Below are 22500 nucleotides of genomic sequence, written 5' to 3'. Positions count from 1 at the left end.
AAAAGTAATGGGAAGAAAAGTAAACGAGGGAAAGAAATAAGGAGCAAAAAAAAAAAGGAAAAATGAAAGAGAAAGACAGAAAAGAAAAACTAAAGCAAAAAAATACAATTAAACCATCGAATAAAGAAAAAAGGCGAAACAAAGAGAAAAGAAAAAATAAAGCAAAAACATACAACCGACGCATCAAATAAAAAAAATGAAAAGATGAAACGAAGTGAACAAAACAAACACGCAAACATACAATTAACACATCGATAAAGCGTGGGGTGGGGGGGGCAATTAAAGAGACGGCAGGAGAGGGGGGGAAGGTGGGGGGGGGGGAGAAAACGAGAGAGAAAGCACAGCACAGGTGGGAAAGGAATAGGAGGGTGAGAAGGGGAGGGGAGTGCTAAGGGGGTGGGAATCACACATGGAAGTAGAATCGGTGGAGTCGACATCAGCCCAATTAAGTGAATCCGCCCGAGCTGTCATTTTTACGGCCAGGTGTCAGGTGTTGTCAGGTCAGGCCAGGCTCGCCCTCTCGCCCATCCCCATCTTTTGGCCGTTAATTTGACAGTTCGTCGACTCCACCAATTCTACCTCCATGGGATCACACACAGGTCGGCAGGTGCTCACGCCACGCCCCTCACGCTTCTCTAAAACCCTTCCCGAGACACAAACAGGAGCACAGGAGCACGATAATCCGCCTTCCCTGACCTCTGGCTACCCAAACAGGCACTCGGAAACGTGGGTCATATTATACCGAAATGATATTAACGATGACAAGGATGAGCAAAGGAAGAAAAGGAGAGGAGGGGAGAGGAAGGGAGGGGTATAAGAGGAGAGAATATGCAGTTAAAAGGAAAATGGAGAAAAAGGGAGAGACCGTAAGAGAGAAAAGAGGTAAGGAGAGGAGATGAGATGAGATGAGAGGAGAGGAGAGGAGAGGAGAGTAGGCGAAAAGATTAAAGAGAACAGGGAGGAAAGGAGAGGAAAAGTAAGGAAAGGAAAATAAGAAGAGAGATCCTGATGAATGCAGAGAGAACCAGATCAGGAAGGAAAGGAAAAGGAGAGAAATGGAGAGGAGAGTGTATTCCCGCCCTCCCACACAGGTGTATCGCATGTCGTCACAGCTTCACCTAAGTCAGCGTCAACGTGAGGTAAGTCCCAGGCCAGCACCACACCACCGCGAACACTGTCTGGCGGCGCGTCGAGGAGTGTGTCACGCGGCGGTCACTTCACAGGCCGGGCTGCGTGTTCTGGCCGCCGCGCCGCGCCACGCACACCGGGGCCCGCACGCGCCGCCGACACCACCCACCGACACCATACACCACTCGGCTCCACACACACACACACACACACACACACACACACACACACACACCTTTTCTTTCAGCAGTTTCTCGTTTAATATTTTAATTAACACAGAAACCCCCGAGGAGTCTGATGCAGGTCATTATCAGGCACAAAGAACTTCATTATAGTATTTTTACCTAAACACAGGTTCTTGGCTATATATATATATATATATATATATATATATATATATATATATATATATATATATATATATATATATATATATATATATATATATATATATATATATATATATATATATATATATATATATATATATATACATATACCAGTTTTTAAATACATCTATAGCACCATGCACTGAGTTATTAAAACACATTATCACACGTCAAGTTGTAGTTTATCACACAAACACACTCACACACACACACACACACTGCCGCGCCGCACACACGCGCACACACCGTCGCTTCCCGTACGTGCTATCCGGACCGCGGCTGCAGACCAACTGAAGATTTCTCGCCGCCTCGCCCCGCGGCCGCCCGGCGAGCACGTTACTCACACGGCCCTCAGGTAGTGTGTGCCCCGCCCCGAGCCCTGCCGCGACCCTCCCAGGCGACAGCGAGACTGCAGTACCCAATACATGTCAGGATGGGACTCCGAAAAATATCTTTACTCCTCGCTGGAGTCCGAGGATCTTAATGAGAAACCGATGGATTTGTGGGGAATGCGCGGCCTGAAATGTGGGTCGCTGCCGCCCCTCGAGACTGACTGGCCACTCGGTGACCCACACTCGGCGCGGCGGACGGTCTGCGGCGCGGCGGTGCGGCGGCGCTGCGGGAGTGATTGCTTGCCTCGTTATTTTTATTGTTACCCAAAGACCTCCTTTACGGTCAGCGGCGGCGGCGGCATCGGTGGTGGGGGCGGCAATAACAGGGAGAAAACAACAGATACTACTGCTGCTGCTGACGATGAGACTACTGCTGCTGCTACTACTACTATTACTACTACTGCTACTAACACTAACACTACTACTACTAACACCACTACTACTACTACTACTACTACTCCTATTACCCATACGACGACGATGACAAAGCAAAGTCGATAAAGATCCTGATTCTGAAGACGATCAAAAGAATACATAAAAATAGAATAGTAAACAAACACAAGTGAATCACAGAGTACACACACACACACACACACACACACACACACACACACACACACACACACACACACACACACAACATCGACGTCTTCCCTATATTGCAGATAACTGAAAACTTTTTTGTTGTTGTCGTTCTCGTTGCTATTGATGATGATAATGATAATGATGATAATGATAATGATAATGATGATGATGATGATGGAATGATACTGTGTTGAAGGAAGAGAGGAGGGGATGGACAGATACGAGACCAGAGAAAATGAAGAAAAAAATAACAAAAAGAGTTTAGGAATCAAAGAGCAATAACACTAAGAAAAAATTAAAAGGAAAACAATAACAACAACAAATAAGAACAAAAAAAAGTAGGAGGGCGAGGAGAAAGACCGAAGGAATGCAAAACAGCAGGAGAAAAGGAGGAATGAAGAAAGAAACGATGAAAGGAAGAAAAGAACGAACGAACGAACGAAATAGAAAAAAAAGGAAAACAAGATGAACGATAAAAAAATAATTACGTAATCTAGTAAATTATTATATGACGCGAAAGATAAGCTGCACCACCACCACCACCACCATCACCACCACCATCACCATCAACAGCACCAGCCATAACAACATGAACGAGCGAAATAATAAAGCAAATTGAGGTGAATTAAATATAGATCACACACACACACACACACACACACACACACACACACACACACACACACACACACACACACACACACAACAATAAAAACAACAGCAACAACGAAAACAAGAACCGGAGCACAAAGAAAATAAGAGCAGATGAGTTGATGATGATTGGGAGGAGGAGGAGGAGGAGGAACAAGTAGAACAAATAATAACAGGACTAACAAAGAGACAGACGTCAGTTGTTGTTAAAGAACAAAAAAAAAAGAAAAAAAAATCAATAACAAACACCAGAAAAAAACGAGAAACATCAACAAACAAAACAAACACCATCATCATCAACAACAACAACAACAACAAGAGGAACAACAAGAACAAGAAGAGTGGGATGAGTAGGAGTAGGAGGAGTAGGGGAGTGGCCGGTCCATTTCCGCAACGCTAGCTGACTTGCACACGTTACGCTCTGGCTAACTCCTATCGAGGTGCACGGACGGCAGGAACGGGAGGGCGTGTGTGTGTGGGTGTGGGTGGTGGTGGTGGTGGTGGAAGCTACATGTGGCTGGCTGGCTCGCTGCTGAGGGCGGGAGAAGGAAGGGAGGGGAAGGGAGGGGGGAGCGAGCTGTATGCATGTGTTCTGACAACCTATAAACAACCTCAAGATAGATAGATAGACAGATAGACAGATAGAGATACAGATAGATAGATAGACAGATAGACAAATAGATGAGAGTTTTGAGTGTGATATAGCAGGAGTGTATAAACTGTAGACTGATAGATATATTAATAGACTGATTGATTGATACAGACATAGATGGGTAGAGATATAGATTACAGAAATAGTAAGACAGGTAAAATATACAAAGATAGGAATATAATCAAATATACATCAATAGAAAAATACAGATGGATATAGATATGGAGAAAGATAAAGAGCTAAATAGATAGACAGACGTAATAGATATCAACAAATATAGATAAGTAAATAATCAGAGAGAGAGAGAGAGAGAGAGAGAGAGAGAGAGAGAGAGAGAGAGAGAGAGAGAGAGAGAGAGAGAGAGAGAGAGAGAGAGAGAGATTACTGTATGAACTATCGCACACTTTCCATGCTTTTCATTTTACAGTTCTAAGAGTTCTATATGGAGAGAGAGAGAGAGAGAGAGAGAGAGAGAGAGAGAGAGAGAGAGCAAGATTGTGTGTACGGGCGTGAGTCAGCATGTGAGGAAACGCCTTTGGAGGTTGCATCTTCAGTGGTGATTTTAACCCCCGCTGAGTGACAAGGGATGGGAGGGGGTGAAGGGGGGACGGGAGGGGGTGAAGGGGGTTAGAGGGGAAGGGACAGGGAGATTGGGAAGGGGCGAAAAGCTGAAGAAGGAGGATGTCTGTTGCTGTGCCTGGAGATGAGTTATTGGCATTTAAAAGATCATTGTTCGTTCGAGTATTATATGTCTATACTAGAAGAACATAAGAACATAAGGAGTCTGCAAGAGGCCGGTTGGATGGATAGGTTGGTTCAGAGACAATAGGAGGAGGAGGAGGAAGAGGATGTGAGGGGGAATAGAGATGGATGATGATTATGAAAAAGAGGAAGAGAAGAAGAATTAGAAGTGGTGAAGAGGAAGGAGAGAGAGAGAGAGAGGAAGATAAAGAAGAGTCACTTTCCTATTTTTTTTTCTTCCCGCCTCCCTTCTCACCTCCCTTCCCTCCATCCTCCCTTCCTTCCCTCCACCTTGCCTACCTCCCTACCTCTCTCCCTCCCCTCCTTCCTTCCTTCCTAAGTTCCTTCCCTCCCACCTCCCTGAGAAAATATTTAATTGAACACTACAGGCGAAGGATTAACCTGACGCACAAGACACCCAGATAGATAAGACGAGAGAGAGAGAGAGAGAGAGAGAGAGAGAGAGAGAGAGAGAGAGAGAACTGGGGCTTCATTCGGTGCTTCGGGGGACGTGTGTGTTCCTAATTCTTATCTCTTCTGAAGCTTTCCTCGAGCACTGAACGGTAAACACTCCCGGGAGAGAGAGAGAGAGAGAGAGAGAGAGAGAGAGAGAGAGAGAGAGAGAGAGAGACCGCATACATACCCAAAAAAGCAAAACCAATCGATCCTTCATCTTTAACAAGCACAGAATGAGTGACCCACACAGAGAGAGAGAGAGAGAGAGAGAGAGAGAGAGAGAGAGAGAGAGAGAGTCACGGAACCAAACTCACACGTTCCTTCTCCTAACAAGTAATGACTAACCCATAACTTCATCATCATCATCATCATCATCATCATGCATATACAAGAGCTCACAGACATGGAGAAGGAAGAACCCAATGACCTGAGGCGGGGTAGGAGGAGGGGGAGGATGAGGTGGTGGTGGTGGTGGTTGCGACGCGGCGGGGCATTTGGGCAGAAGAGGAAGGCATAGGAACGGATGACAGTGTATGGCTCTCTTGTGAATGCTGTATATGTGTGTGTGTGTGTGTGTGTGTGTGTGTGTGTGTAGAGGAACTGTACCGGAGTGGCGGCGCGTGCTGGGGCCGCAAGCCTTTTGTTTACCGAAGTTTCTGCTTGACGTACCATCTCGCATCAGGTACGGTTCGGTCAGCCAGGCTCCCTCCTACTGGTTGCTCGCCCGTCCGCCCGTTCGTCCATCCGCCTGTCTGTCTGCGTGTTTGCTTGCTTGCCTGATTGCCGCCGCCCTCTCCTCCGCTGCCGCCGCCACCGCCAATGCACGCCCAGATACACTAAACGTCGGCCTCCGCAAACCTCCGTGTCAGTCTTCGGGTATTTGTGTTGGAAGATCTCGGGGTGATTGTGAGACTTCTGTGGGATTTTTTTTTTTTTTTTTTTTCTTGCTTTTTGGTGTGTTTGGTTTTTCTCTTCGTGTTTTTTCTTGTTTGTTTGTTTTTGCTTGTTATTTTGTTTGAGGTTACTGTTGTGTTTCTTGTTGTTGTTGTTATTGGGTCTGTTCTTGTTCTCCTTTCTCCATCTTGTTCATCTCTTTTTCTTTGTTCTTTATTATTACGATTATTCACCTCCTCCTCCTCCTCCTCCTCCTCCTCCTACAGTCTTTCTTCTTGTTTTCGTTTTTCTTCTTCTTCTCGTTCCTCTTTTCATTTGTCATCTTACTCCAGTTCTCATTATTCTTGTTCTTGATTGCTATGATTATCCGTCTCCTCACACTCTCTCTTTCTTCCTGTTCTCCTTTTCATTCTTTCAGATCTTGTACTTCTTCTTTTTCGTCATCCCCATTTTCACCTTCCTTTCCTTTGTTTCCTCCTCCAGTTCTTTGAGTATTTGTTCTTTGATTGCAATGATTATTCGTCTCCTACTCTTTCTTTCTTTTTGCTTTTGTTCCTGTTCCTCCTCCTCCTCTTCCTCCTCCTCCTCCTCCTGTGTTAAGTCTGTATTCAACGTAGCAAACACACATTTTCACCCTTTGTGTCTTCGGGTCTTCCGTATTTGTATGATAAAAACACACATTCGCTCCGTTGGATTCACGTATGAGCCAATGCCTTGATCGATGGAGTGCCGCATTGCTTGGCTTTCAGTGTTGCAACGGATATAATACAACAAACGGACCAGCTGAGAGAGAGAGAGAGAGAGAGAGAGAGAGAGAGAGAGAGAGAGAGAGAGAGAGTATGCAATTCCTTCACCAAACAAAAAATAGTATATAAAGAGAAACTGAGGATGTTCATAAAAGAATGCATTAACTGACCACCTGCGCTTACCTGTGTGTGTGTGTGTGTGTGTGTGTGTGTGTGTGTGTGTGTGTGTGTGTGTGTGTGTAACAAAGGCAGCAGCAGCACCACACACACACACACACACACACACACACACACACACACACACACACACATAGGTAGATTCTTCTGGCCACGTGCGTACGAGAAAGAGGGGGGGGAAGGAGGGAAGGGAGGGAAGTAGATAGTTGTTGTTGTTGGTGGTGGTGGTGGTCGTGGTGATGGTGGTGGTGTTGTTGTTGGTGGTGGTTGTGGTGGTGGTGGAGGAGGTGGTGGTGGTGGTGGTGGTGTTAGTGTTGTTGTTGGTTGTGGTGGTGGTGGTGGAGGAGATGGTGGAGGTAGTGGTGGTGGTGGTGGCGATGTTAGTGTTGTTGGTGGTGGTGGTGGTGGTGGTGGAGGTGACAATGGTGGCGGTGGTGGTGGTGCCCTACGCAGAAAGTATGCTAGCGCAGGTATTTCGCGACGAGAAGAAGCAAACTCACATTGTGCTAAAATGGAGATGCATGTTAGGAATGCCACCACCACCACCACCACCACCGCCACCCTAGGCACGTGGAGGGTGACGGGGGGGGGGGGGGGGTGACAGAGTGGGGGGGGGCGTGGCACTGGGGTTTAAGTCTCAGAGCTGTGCGTGGCATCTACCCCTTCTCCATCCCCCTCCATATGCTCCTCCTCCTCCTCCTCCTCTTCTTCCTCTTCTTCCTCTTCCTACTCCTTTTTTCCTTTACCTTCTGTAGTCCCCAAGTGGTCCTCCTCCTCCTCCTGTCTTTCTTTCTTTCCTTCTTTCTTTCTCTCTGTTTCTTCATTTGTTAGTCTTCTTAATCTATATTCTTCCTCTCTTCTTCTATTCTTTCTCCTCCTTCCATAACCTCCTCTTCCTCCTCCTCCTCCTCCTTCATCTTCTTCCTTTTTTTCTTTCTCCTCTTCCTCATTAAGTCTTTCTACATGCGTCCTCCTCCTCCTCCTCCTCCTCCTCCTCCTTCTCCTCTTCTCTCTACTATCTATCTCTGTCTCCTCTTCATTAAGTCTTCCTTCATGCGTCCATCTTCCACCTCCTCCTCCTCCTCCTCCTCCTCCTCTTTCTACTATCTTCCGCTGTTTCCTTCTCCTCCTCTTCCTCCTCTTTCCGTCCATCACTTCTCCTTATCACTCTCTCCTCCTTCTTCCTCCTCCTCTTCTTTTATCTTTGTCTCCTCCTCTTCGTCCTCCTCCTCTTCCTCCTCCTTCAAGTCCCCGCACGGTCGCAAGCAATCTTCCCCCTCCTCCTCCTCCTCAATGCTGGAATCAATGTTATCTCCTTAATTGTGCTGATAAAGAAGCGGCATTTTCGAGGCAGAGAGTATTCGGAGGAGGAGGAGGAGGAGGAGGAGGAGAAGGAGGAAGGAGGAGGGAGGCATCTGGCATCTGAAAAAGACTCCGCAAGCCAAGAATTCAGCCAACACACCACCTCCTCCTCCTCCTCCTCCTCCTCCCCTTCCCTTCCCCTTCTTCCCCTCCACACACACACACACACACACACACACACACACACACACATTCTTATTACTATTATTATTATTATTATTTTGCATATTTCCTTTTAAATGCAAACTCGTGAGTGATTTTTTTTTTTTGTCGAGGGAGGGAGGGAGGGAGAGAGGAAGGGAGGGAGGGGGGAAGGGAAGGAGGTAAGTCAGGGGTTATGGATGGGGGTTGGAGGTAGGTTTTTTTTTGGGGGGGGGTGGAAGAAAGGGAGGAGGTAGAAGAAAAGGGAGGAAAGGAAGAGAGGTTAAGGAAGGGATGGAGGAAAGGGAGGGAGGGAACTGGAGGTAAAAGGGGGGGGTAGGGGTTTATGGAGGAGGGGGGGAGGTACAGTTTTTTCGAGGGAGGAGGTTAGGAGGAAAGGGAGAAAAGAAAGAGAGGTTAAGGGAGGGATGGAGGAAAGAGAAGGAAGGGAACTGGAGGTAAAAGGGGGGGTAGGGGGTTATGGAGGAGGGGGGGAGGTACAGTTTTTTCGAGGGAGGTGGTTAGGAGGAAATGGAGAAAAGAAAGAGAGGTTAAGGGAGGGATGGAGGAAAGAGAAGGAAGGAAACTGGAGGTAAAAGGGGGGGTAGGGGTTTATGGAGGGGGGGGGAGGTAGAGTTTGCATAGCTTAGGGTTCATTACGAGGCACACAAATGAAGTCACAGTAAAAGACGGTTGCCAAGCCTCTCTTTTTCATCTCTCTCTCTCTCTCTCTCTCTCTCTCTCTCTCTCTCTCTCTGGCGCCAAACACGTGCAAATCACACCTGCGTGCATGTGTAAACACAGCCAATACACCTGAGATGGTTGGTTACACACACACACACACACACACACTGGACAGGTAATTTAAAGCATCCACGTGTCTTCCTTGCCTTTTCATTTATTAGTTATTCTTTATTTATCATTTATCGTTCATTCATTTGTGTATTTATTTTCATTTATCATTTTTTTCCTTCACCTTTTACTTGCTTTTCCTTTCCTTTATTTCTTTTATTTTCTTTCCTTTCCTTTCCTTTCCTTTCCTTTCCTTTCCTAACCTAGCCTAGCCTAGCCTAGCCTAGCCTAGCCTAGCCTAGCCTAGCCTAGCCTAGCCTAGCCTAGCCTAGCCTAGCCTAGCCTAGCCTAGCCTAACCTAACCTAACCTAGCCTAACCTAACCTAACCTAACCTAACCTTACCTTACCTTTCCTAACCTTACCTTACCTTACCTTATCCTACCCTACCCTACCTTACCTTACCTTACCCTACCCTTCCCTGCCTTTCCTTGTCTTGCCTTACCATACTCACACCCATACCTTACCTTGCCTTACAGTACCTTCAACCCTGCCCAGCCCTATCAAAACCAATACATATACCCATACCATACCATACCCTACCTTCAACCCTGCAAATGCCCCGCCCTTCTCAACCTTTCCTTACTTTACCACCCCATCCCATACCCACATCATACCATACCCCCCCTCCTCCCCGCCATAAGAGCACAGCCATAGCGTCGGGAAGTCCACAGTTCACAAAGGCCAAGACAAAGATCTAATAGAGAGCGGAATGTTACGATGACCATAAAGTTGATCTCGTCTCCACAAGCTGGCCACTGGGGGTATATTTTGAGACTAGCAGCTATTTTCTAATCTCACCTGCCCCCTACCCCCCCCTCTCTCCCCCTCACGCCCCGTAACACACCTCTTCTCCCTAGCCCCCTCTTCTCCTCTGCTCCCTTCCCCCTCCTCCTCCTTTTCCTCTCTCTTTCGCCTCCTTTATCTTTTTCCTCTTCTTCCTTCTCTCTCATTATCTTCTTCTCTTCCTCCCTCTCTCCTCCTCCTCCTCCTCTCCTCTCTTCTCTTCCTTCTTTTCTCTTTGTTATGATTTTGTTTCTTTCCCCTCATTTTTCTTCTTCCTCTCCTTCCTTCTTCTCATTCTCTTCTTCTCTGCCTCCCTCCCTGCCTCTCTCCTCCTCCTCCTCCTCCTCTCCTCTCTTCTCTTCTTTTCTTTATCTTTGTTATGATTTTGTCTCTTTCGCCTCATTTTTCTTCTTCCTCTTCTTCCTTCTTCTCATTCTCTTCTTCTCTTCCTCCCTCTCTCCTCCTCCCTTCTATCTGCTTTCCCTCTCTTCCTTCTTTTCTCTGTTTTCTTTTTCTCCTTCTTCCTCTTCTTTCTTTTCCTCTTCTTCTTCCTATTTCCTCCTCCTCTGCTGACCCTCTCTTCCTTCTACTTTTTCTCTCTGTTATCCATTCTCTTTTTCTCCTCATCTTCCTCCTTCCTCTCCTTCTTCTTCTACTTCTCGTTTCCTCCTCTGTCACTCTCATCTTTTTTTCTTTTTGTTATCCTCTCTCTCTCTCTCTCTCTCTCTCTCTCTCTCTCTCTCTCTCTCTCTCTCTCTCTCTCTCTCTCTCTCTCTCTCTCTTCCGCCTCCTTTTCTTCCTTCCTCTTCCTCCTCCTTCTTCTCTTCCTTTTCATGTCGCCCTTCTCTATCCCTCTCTCCTCCCTCCCTCCCTCTCCTTATTCCCTCCTCCTCTTCCACCTTCTCTTCATACCCTCCTCTTCATCTCCTATCCCTCTAGCCCCCGCCCCTTCTCCTCTCATCTACTCCTCCTCCATCCCCCTTTCCTCTCCTACTCCCCTGCCTCCCTCTACTCATCTGCTCCACTACCCACTCCCTCTCCTCAGTTCATACTCCTCTGCCTCCCCCCCCCCAGCGCCCCCGGTCCCGCTCCCCGCGTGTGGCTGAGAACGAAACGCTCCCTTTAGCCCGCCCCTTGACCAAGTTTACCCCCTGACGTCATTGTTTGGGTGATGACGTCATGCATCCACGGTAGCAGGGCCCCCCACCACCACCACGGAGGTATAAGTCTGGTCTTGCATGTATGATAAAATGGGCCTCATTTCTATATTCTTAAACGTATCGGGCTCCCATTACAACTATTTCCCAAGGCAGTGGAGAAGATTAACTGGGTTTTTATGGCTGTCTTTCCCGTTGAAGATGCGGAAGCCGTTAAAGATATCCGTAGCATTACAAAACAGTCCATGGAGACCCCAACAACTACTACGAGAGGCTGCTTTTATGGGTGTTTTTTCCCCGTTCGTGATGTAGGAGCCGCGTAAAGATATCCGTAGCGTTACAAAACAGTCCATGGAGACCCCAACAACTACTACGAGAGCCTGCTTTAATGGGTGTTTTTTCCCCGTTCAAAATGCAGGAGCCGTGTAAAAATATCCCTAGCATTACAAAACAGTCCATGGCGACCCCAACAACTACTACGAGAGGCTGCTTTTATGGGTGTTTTTTCCCCGTTCAAAATGCAGGAGCCGTGTAAAACTATCTTTAGCATTACAAACCAGTCCATGGCGACCCCAACAACTACTACGAGAGGCTGTTTTTATGGGTGTTTTTTCCCCGTTCGTGATGCAGGAGTCGCGTAAAAATATCCGTAGCATTACAAAACAGTCCATGGCGACCCCAACAACTACTACGAGAGGCTGCTTTAATGGGTGTTTTTTCCCCGTTCGTGATGCAGGAGTCGGGTAAAAATATCCCTAGCATTACAAAACAGTCCATGGAGACCCCAACAACTACTACGAAAGGCTGCTTTAATGGGTGTTTTTTTCCCGTTCGTGATGTAGGAGTCGCGTAAAACTATCACTATCATTACAAAACAGTTCATGGCGACCCCAACAACTACTACGAGAGGCTGTTTTTATGGGTGTTTTTTCCCCGTTCGTGATGCAGGAGCCGCGTAAAAATATCCCTAGCATTACAAAACAGTCCATGGCGACCCCAACAACTATTACGAGACCCTGCTTTAATGGGTGTTTTTTCCCCGTTCGTGATGCAGGAGCCGTGTAAAAATATCTCTAGCATTACAAAACAGTCCATGGCGACCCCAACAACTACTACGAGAGGCTGTTTCTATGGGTGTTTTTTCCCCGTTCAAAATGCGGAAGCCGTGTAAAGATATCCGTAGCATTACAAACCAGTCCATGGCGACCCCAACAACTACTACGAGAGGCTGCTTTTATGGGTGTTTTTCCCCGTTCGTGATGCAGGAGCCGCGTAAAAATATCCCTAGCATTACAAAACAGTCCATGGCGACCCCAACAACTACTACGAGAGCCTGGTTTAATGGTTGTTTTTTCCAGTTAGTGATGCAGGAGTCGGGTAAAAATATCCGTAGCATTACAAAACAGTCCATGGCGACCCCAACAACTACTACGAGAGGCTGCTTTTATGGGTGTTTTTCCCCGTTCGTGATGCAGGAGCCGCGTAAAAATATCCCTAGCATTACAAAACAGTCCACGGCGACCCCAACAACTACTACGAGAGCCTGCTTTAATGGGTGTTTTTTCCCGTTCGTGATGCAGGAGTCGGGTAAAAATATCCCTAGCATTACAAAACAGTCCATGGCGACCCCAACAACTACTACGAGAGCCTGCTTTAATGGGTGTTTTTTCCCGTTCGTGATGTAGGAGTCGCGTAAAAATATCCCTAGCATTACAAAACAGTCCATGGAGACCCCAACAACTACTACGAGAGGCTGTTTTTATGGGTGTTTTTTCCCGTTCGTGATGTAGGAGTCGCGTAAAAATATCCCTAGCATTACAAAACAGTTCATGGAGACCCCAACAACTACTACGAGAGGCTACTTCTATGGGTGTTTTTTCCCCGTTCAAAATGCAGGAGTCGCGTAAAAATATCCCTAGCATTACAAAATAGTCCATGGAAACCCCAACAACTACTACGAGAGGCTTTTCAGACAGGCGTAGCACAGAGGCGGTGATATGTTTGAGGATACGGGACTTACTAAGGTTGGTATATACACAGACACTTCCGCCTCTCACTCACATCAACTATTTCCAAACGCCGAAGAGAAGAGTAATGTGGTTTTCATGAGTGTTTTTTTCACGTTCATGGTGCAGAAGAATAGTCACACTACCAGAATGGTCATAAAACTACCTCTGGGAATGCCCGAAACTCCTATGAAAGCCTTGTCAAATATGTTTCTTTAGGGTCATGGTACAGAATAAGGGTCACACTGCCACCAGGGCCATAAAACTACCTCTGGAAATGCCCGAAACTCCTATGAAAGCCTTGTCAAATATGTTTCTTTAGGGTCATGGTACAGAATAAGGGTCACACTACCACCAGGGTCATAAAACTACCCCATGGAAATTTCAAAAAATCCTATGAAAGCCTTGTCAAATATGTGTTTCTTTGGGTTCATGGTACAGAAGAAGGGTCAAGCTACCAGAAGGGTCATGAAACTACCTCTGGAAATGCTCAAAACTCCTATGAAAGCCTTGTCAAATATGTCTCTTTAGGTTCATGGTACAGAAGAAGGGTCACACTACCACCAGGGCCATAAAACTACCCAATGGAAATGCCAAAAAAAACTATGAAAGCCTTGTCAAATATGTGTTTCTTTAGGGTCATGGTACAGAGGAAGGGTCACACTAACAGAAGGGTCATAAAAATACCTCTGGAAATGTCTGAAACTCCTATGAAAAGCTTGCCAAATATGTGTGCTTGGGCGCCCAAATGTTTGGGAATGCGGGACTTCCTAAGCATTCACTTCTTCCTCCACGGTTTTCATAGAAGCTTTGGTCATTTCCAGAGGTAGTCTAATGAGCCTGGTAGTAGGTTGACCCTCCTTCTGTACCATGAACCTAAAGAAACACTCATTAGAACCCGATATAACCCATTTTTGGCCTTTGAAAATATTTAATTAAAGCGAGAGCAGGAAGTGTCTGAGCATACCAGCCTTACTTCAGCCATTCCCTTCTCCCTTTACCGCTGAGTGCAAAGACGGGACTCAGCGTGCGTGCGTAAGTGCGTGCGTGCGGCCAGGTGTGTTACGCGGATGTGGTAATAGTGAGGACGCGGTGGGAAGGAAGGTGAGTTCCGTACGTACGTTTCCGAGGGTCTAAAAGTATGAAGCAGCTATGTCGGCGGGGCTGTATTTACCCGGGGACTGGGAGCGGTGGTGCCAAGTCTGTCTACCTCACACGTCCTCCTCCCCTCCACCGCCGCCGCCGCCACCCCCACCGTATCACAACCTAGACAATCTTTGCTACCTTAATAAATAAATATAGACAGACCCAGGGCTATATGTAGGGATCCCTTGACGTGGAGCTGGGCGTGGGAGACCCTGGGGTTATCTGGAGGAGGCATAGGTTGGGCTGGGGTGGGCGGAGCAGGGTTTGGGTGGGGGCGTTGCATAGCGGTGCCGCAAACTAGGTCACGACACGCAAGGTTTTATCCTGAAGGTGTCAGACGCCCGCGCCAGACACAGCCCTGCCCTGGTTATGACTTTTTGCCTTTAACAGTCACACGGTTCTTGCGGCAGGCACCCATTACTCATCCTCCCTGGGCCGATACAAAACACGCTACCACAATACAGTAGAACCACGATATAATTCACACCACCACAGTAAAAGAAAGTCACAATACAATACAGCTCCGTCACACTTAATACGATTTTCCATTACGTGATTGACTATCTAAAAGCGAATCATACCCACCAAGTTTCTCAAGGACAGCCCCCCACCCTTTTCCCCCTTTCCCCCCATAGCCAAGGTAAAAGAATAAAATAAAATAAAACAGTAGCTACGTCACGCACTGCACTACACGACTTTCCATTCCGTAGCGTAATTTACTGTTTGAGGCGAATAATAATAATAATAATAATAATAATAATAATAATAATAATAATAACAAGAAGAAGAAGAAGAAGAAAAGAAGAAAAAAAGAAGAAGAAGAAGAAGAAGACTATCAAGACACCTCTCCACCCGAAATTGCCCTCTTTTGACCACTCTACTCTTCACTTTTGTGGGAGCAGCGATTAGCGGGCTTTTTTTTTCTCTCTCTTTACACTTTCTTTTGTTGCCCTTGAGTTGCTTCCAGTGATGTAAAAAAAAAAAAAAAAGTACCACCCAGCACCTTTACATGAGCATATTAATATACAGCCCCTCCCCCTTGGCTACGATAAAGAAGAAAACACAACAGTAGGCCTATGTAGCTACGGCATACTGCATTGTTATACTCAACTCTCCATAGCATGTAATTATATAGCCTACTCCATATCTCCTTTGTCTATGTAAGATGAGTACAGAACAAAACTAACTCCGTGCCCCTCTCTCTCTCTCTCTCTCTCTCTCTCTCTCTCTCTCTCTCTCTCTCTCTCTCTCTCTCTCTCCAAACACAACCATTAATCTTATTTTCTCTTGTCTTTTCTCTTTTCTTTCCTTATTTCTTTCCTTATTTTCCTCCTTTCCTTATGTTTCTCTTGATTCGTCTGATCGGCCACCAACACACACACACACACACACACACACACACACACACACACACACACACACACACGAATTTTCATACTTATGTAATTCCATTTCTAGGTTGGATAATAACACACCACCATTTCTCTATTTCGGGTTCGCCCCACACCCCTTTTACCTACCTCATCTACATAAAGAAACTAAAAGAAACAAAAAATAGCTATATCATACTGTACATATTTTTTATAGCGTTTGTTTGTTTATGGTTACTTACACACATAAACAAACAAACAACGCAATGAAAACAGAGTCGCTAAAAAAAATACGATAAACTACCAATCAATCACTTACACACTGATTTTTTGTTACATATTGATTTTAGGAACTTTAAATATCATGACTGTCTTTATGCAGTTATATTTATGATGTTTCACACTATCAGACGAACTATACTGAAATTGCATCACATATCTATCTGGGGACTCAATTTTACCATCATTTCTTTAAGCATTTATACATGACATTTCACCACTATCAAACGACATAGGTGTTCTTATGTTCGTATGTTCAGCTTCTCCTTGTTCTCTTTCTTTTTCTCCTCCTCCTTCTCCTCCTCCTCTTCCTATGTTCATTCTCGTTTTTCATTTCATTTCTCCTCTGACCCTAAACTTGACTTTGCATCACATATCAATCTTGGGACTCAAATTTCCTTTTTCACGCACTTCCAAACAAACAAACTGAATATCTATCACATACTGAGCAACAGTCACTCTATTATGCAACTCAACTCTATAGCGTGTTGTCTCACGGTCCAAACAACATACACAATATCTATCACATACTAAGCGACAGTCACTCTATTGTGCAACTCAAAACTCTATAGCGTGTTGTCTCACCCCGCGATGCCAGATTATCGTACTCGAAGCATCATATTTACCGGTTTCTGCCCTCGTAACTATTGCCAAGAAACAGAAACAGTTGACCATTTTGACGTTAACTAGGCCTATATACCAAGCCAGTTACTGTGGTGGAGGGAACAGTTTGGAGTTGGAAATCAGCAAACATAAAAGGTAGTGTACGATAGCCTGGCACCGTTGGACTCTCACCCCGGTCCTCCCTGTTTGCCCATGGCCCGACGAACTGAATTAGGCGATAACGACCATGATAAGCAGGTTCCCACATGTGTGTCAACCCGGCCTGAGCTCGCGCCCCGTTTTCCCCCGCGGCCATAACTGTGCATCCTCTCGCTGTTGCTGTTGCAGGTGTGGGGGAGGAGGGGAGGGCGAGACGATAACCTTGATATTAGCTAATCCGTCCGATGTATGCAAATTCTCCCTCTCAAGAAAAAGGTGCTCCAGAAAAGGATTGTTGACGCTGTATCGTGCTGTCCACCATCACACCATCTGGCGCTTACCTTGCTTCCTGTACCAGCACTCTTGTTTATGTACCAACACGCAGCCAAACACTTACTCTCTATCGACGGATGTATGGGCGATAAGACGAGGCTATATACGCCGTGAGGGATAATGGGACAGCGGAAGGGAGGGGGGAGGAGGTGAAGGACAGAGGATGGGGAGGAAGTGGAGGAGAGAGAAGAGGGAATGAAGTGGAGGGGGAGGACAGAAAAGAAGGAAGGAGGTGGAGGATAGAGAAGGTGGGAGGAGGTGGAGGAGAAAGAGGAGGAGAGCAGGTGGAGGAGAGAGAAGAGAGGAGGAGGTGGAGGAATGAGAAGGGAAAGAGGGAGGAGGTAGAGGTGAGAGAAGGTGGGGGGAGGTGGAGGAGAGAAAAGAGGAGAGCAAGTGGAGGAGAGAGAATAGACGAGGAGGTGGAGGAATGAGAAGGGGAAAGGAGGTAAAGAACAGAGAATGGGGGGTTAAGGATAGGGTAGAGGGGAGGAGGTAGAGGAGAGAGAAGGGAGGAGGAGGTGGAAGACAGGGAGGATCAACGATACTATACTGTTATATGCTCCACCGTCACGTGTCAACAAATTATCTATCAACAGAAATAATGGCGATAAGGGAACGCTCAACTATTTCAAAAGCCTTAAAAGGATATCATTTGATCTCCTATTATTATTATTATTTACGTTCATGGTAGTACAGTTTGTCATGGTTATAAAACTACCCATGGAAATGCCCACAATGTCTGCGAGAGCCTTGTCAAATAGGTGAGCTTGGGCGCCAAACTGTTTACGAAAATGACCCATAGACTGTCCACAACGGAACTGGGGTGGGAGAGATATGGAGGAAGAGAGAAGCACAGTGACATCAATACAAGCACAGTGACATCAAAACAAGCACAGTGACATCAATACAAGCACAGTGACATCAAAACAAGCACAGTGACATCATATACTACTACCAAACCATCACGTGCAACAAACTGACTTAATCGATGGAAATAATGGGGTCTAGGAAACGCTATGCAGTGAGGAAAAAAGGCACAGTGGAAGGGAGGGAAATGGAGGAAGAGAGAAGTACATTGACCGACACGTTACTGTTACTAAACCAGGTCGTATTACAAACTGACTATCAACGGATGTGTGTATGGGAACGATACGGGGATACAACGCAGTGACGGGTTATGTCCACAACGAAATGGGGTGAGGAGGAAGGGAAGTGGAGGAAGAGGGAAGTAAACGTAACAGTTCAGAGTACGTTCGTTCCCTCTTTAATAAGGTAAAATGGATCAGAGTCGGAGGAGGAAAAAATGAGCTCTGAAAAATTTGCCGTCTTAAATTTGTTTTTTTGTTTTTTTTTGCTTTTTTAAAGCAAAGGAGACAGCACAAGGGCACAAAAAAAGGAAACAATAAAAAAGCCCGCTACTCGCTGCTCCTGTAAAGAATCCGAAGAGGTGGCCGAAAGAGCAGCCAATTACGTGAGAAGAGGTGTCCTGATACCCACCCACCCCAAAAAACACCCCATTTACTCTTTTTTTCTCAAGATAAATATATTTGTCCTATAGATATGGTTGGTAATCTCCGGGAACATCAACTATAGTTTACAGTATTTTTTTATATAGTCTACATATTTTCTTTTCAGGTAATACTTTATAGTTGTTTTTTTGCACGGCAGTTATTTTGCATGAAGTTGCGTCACTAATGGGCCTGTGTTTCAATTGGTACTTATACCCAACACTAATATGATGATATAATTGTTACCCAACCCTCACTGTTACAAACTGACCTTATCGGAGCAAGTATATGGGGCGATGGGGAAACGCTAAGGTGGCGAATGGGCATCACAATAGGAAAGGGGAGAGAGGAAAAGGAAGAGGAAAGTACAATAACACGAGATACTGTTGCTCCACCATCACGTGTTACGAACTGACCTTATCGATGGAAATAGTAAGGGATGATAATGATGGGGAATGACGGATAGGAAGGAAGGGAAGGAAGGAGGAGAGAAGTGAAGGGAGAGAGAAGTAGTACATTGACACTATACATTGTTACGAACTGACCTTATCGATGGAAATAGTAGGTAAGGGATAATAAGGTTGGGCAATGACGGATAGCAAGGAAGGGAAGGAACATAAGGAGTCTGCAAGAGGCCGGCTGGAGAAGTACATTGACACTATACATTGTTACGAACTGACCTTATTGGAGGCAGTACAGAGCAATAAGGAGTTAGGAATGATGGATAATATCACAATAGGATGGAAAAAGGGTTGAGAGGAGGAGGAGGAAGAAGTAAACAGACACTATCTACTACTACTAAATATACCATCACGTTACAAACTGACTTATAGATGGAAGTATGAGGCGATAAAGAGACGTTACAGTGAAGAATAATATCACACTAGGACGGAAAAGGAGAAGAGGAGGAGAAAGAATTAAGTACAATGACGAGATATACTGATACTAATCCATTGCGTGCTAACAACTGACTTAACGATGGAAGATGTAGAGGGCGATAAGGGAATACAAGGCGATGACGGATAATGCCACAATAGGAAGGAAAAGGAGGAAGAAGATGTAGAAGAAGAAAGAGGAGGAAGAAGTAAGGAGAGGAAGAATAAGTAGAAAAAGTAAGAAAGAAGAGGAAGGAAGAGGAGGAAGAGGTAGAAAAAGAAAGAAAGAGGAGGAAGGAAGAGGAGGGAGAAGTAAGGAGAGGAAGAAGAGGTAGAAGAAGGAAGAGGAGGAAGAAGCAAGGAGAGGAAGAATAAGTAGAAAAAGTAAGGAAGAGGAGGGAGAAGTAAGGAGAGGAAGAAGAGGTAGAAGAAGGAAGAGGAGGAAGAAGCAAGGAGAGGAAGAATAAGTAGAAAAAGTAAGAAAGAGGAGGAAGGAAGAGGAGGGAGAAGTAAGGAGAGGAAGAAGAGGTAGAAGAAGGAAGAGGAAGAAAGAAGAGGAGGAAGAAATACGGACCAAGTAATGACACGATACCAAACCAACACGATAACAAACCAACACAATAGAAAGAAAAAAGGGGAGAGGAGGAGGAGGAAGCATTACTAGTGAAGGGAAAGAGAAGTAACACAAAAGTAAGAAGTAGGTAATGACACAACACTACCCCAACACAACCAACACAACTAACCAACACGCACGCACTCCATAAACATACACAAAACTGACCTCTCAACGGCACTATATGGGGGTGATCCTGATCATTGATAAGACGAAGCTACGCAGTGAGGGGAAGGGGAAGGAGGAGAGGAGAAGGGAGGGAAAGGCAGGCAGGGAGAGGGTGGGAGAGGTGGAGCACAGGACAAACACCCGAATGAACCACGCCCAACGCCGCTGACTCCACTACCTCGATAATTGCCTTCTGTCCTCGCCACGCCACGAAGAGGGGGGCGAGGCGGGCTTGTTTTCCTCCCCACTGCTGATACGCCTCGCCACCAAACACAATCACCAAAACATCCCCCAAACATCGATTACCCGCGGAGGAACGAAAACCATTGCTTACAAAGAAAACAGAAATAGTAGTGGACTGCCCCTCCCCCCTCCCCTCCACCACCCCCACCGCCAAGGGACAGCGTTACCAAGGTTATTGAAACAGGCGCGTGAGTCACTTCCCAGTATGCTTGGATATTGGCAACGCTGGTAGGTGAGAATCAGGGTGACCACTGACAAGGGGGAAGGTGAGGTGGAGGGATAATAAGGTATACTTAATAGGTGGAGGAGATAAGGAGTAGGTGGAGATAACAGAGGTGGAGAAGACCCAGAAAAAGACGATGAAGACGGAGGCACTTGAAGCACCGGTTCGAATGGAGATTGAAGAGATGATAAGATTGTAAGCATTGAGGCCAGTCGTTCATCCCGTATGGCTTCCGGTTGACAGATATACAAACAGATAGACAGAGGACGGGAGGATGGCGACACACACACACACACACACACACACACACACATCAAAAAAAGGGAGCGAGAGAACCAGTCAGTCAGTCAATCAGCCAGTCAGTAACGTAGGCATGAGTGGGACAGGTGACACACACACACACACACACACACACACACACACACACACACACACACACACACTGATAAGAAAGAGAAACATTTTGATCGAGACAGAAGCACAGAATCACACACGAGAGAGAGAGAGCACAAACTTGGATAAAACAAAGGATTCAGCAATAACGATTACCTCACACACTCCCAAACTCTGCTCGCCGGGGTGGAGGAAGGGAGGCACGAGGGGGAGGGAGATATAGGGGCGTAGGGAAGGGGAATAGGGCAGGGTGGAGGAGGAGGAGGAGGAGAGGGGGGAAGAGAAGGTAGTAGGTAGGGAAGACGAGCGAGCACGAACCATCCCATCCCCATCACCTCAGTATAAGGGGAAGATGAGGGGAAACCAGGGGAGTGGCTTGAGCCCGTTGAGCCCCTTGAACACACTCACCAGCAGGAGCGGCAGCAGGCACCAGGGGCCGGAATGTGTGTAAGCAGGCGACGAGGGTGCTACGGCGAGCTGCTGAGGCGGTCGGTGCGGCAGGCGGTGACGACGCTGAAGCACTGCGAACTTAATCCACAATCCACACGGTACACAACGCACTCCAACGCACACACCGGGCCGCACACCCACACCAGCACAGGTATATCCTCACGGGAAGGCACTAGAGGCACTGGGAGTATCGGTGTGGCACTGTGGGGGGCGCACTAGTCTCCACGTACTGACAACACGGCCGCCCACACCACACCATCACAAGCCAAGACTGGCCACCGCCTCCCGCCCCTCCACCACCACCACACCGCCTCCTCCCCGCGGCTAAAGATAGACGCGGCCGACGCACACACCCTCAGCACCCACTCGCAGGAAATTGGGAGACTACGGGCGCAAGGTAAACGGAAAACTGGTAGACCACACCTTCGAAGAAAACGAGGGTCGGGCAGAGGGAGGGCGATGTATACAGGCCCCGGGGAAAAGGGCCAAACGGGGAATACTCATCGGTTGTCATCGGCAGCAGAAACAACAGGGAGGTGGCTTATTGTGTGCCGGGATTATTTTTGACTTACACCGGGCTGTTTTGTTCCCGTGCGAATGTTTTGCCGGGGCGGGGAAGAGTGGCTGGCGACAGGCTCCTGGTAACACTCCGTGCAGCAACAGCAGCAAGGTGCACTGTAGTCTGTGGTGGGAGTATAGCAGCTCTGTGCATTGAGATGATGGTAGATACGCCGAAGAGCAAAGAGACAAGGAAAAAAATACGTGACATGAGCGATATCAATCAGTCAATAGAGGCATACGCCGGGGGACGCATCGCCTCGCCCACCTGCGACGCCGAACACGAGGGTTTCTCAGAGCAGGTCTCCTCGCCACTCTTAAGCACCTCATGTCTAGATACATCGACTTGCTCGAGCTACGAACTCTATGGGCGTCCCTTTGACCCCTTTGACCAGTCCACTCAGGATTGTCCCTTATAGCAACCCGGTAACTATGATCGGCTTCTGGGTAGTGTGCCACATGCCCG

At 46.7% G+C, this 22500-nt stretch overlaps 1 protein-coding gene across 2 annotated transcripts in view; it reads right to left on the bottom strand.

Moving 5' to 3' along the window:
• LOC127009549 (rho GTPase-activating protein 45-like) overlaps positions 1-21760 on the bottom strand; it is a 285593-nt gene extending 263833 nt beyond the window's left edge. Inside the window, exon 1 of one of the 2 annotated variants that reach the window (XM_050882726.1) lies at positions 21435-21760. The gene's annotated coding sequence lies outside the window, so the exon portion shown is untranslated. Of the gene's footprint in view, positions 1-1763; positions 1898-21434 lie in introns of those variants that run through there. The other variant, XM_050882725.1, reaches the window with a different exon arrangement.
• Positions 21761-22500: the final 740 nt, after the last annotated feature.

This window comes from Eriocheir sinensis, chromosome 41, assembly GCF_024679095.1.
Source record: "Eriocheir sinensis breed Jianghai 21 chromosome 41, ASM2467909v1, whole genome shotgun sequence".
Classification (NCBI taxonomy): Eukaryota; Metazoa; Arthropoda; class Malacostraca; order Decapoda; family Varunidae; genus Eriocheir; species Eriocheir sinensis.
This window is presented reverse-complemented; position numbering and strand designations above follow the sequence as displayed.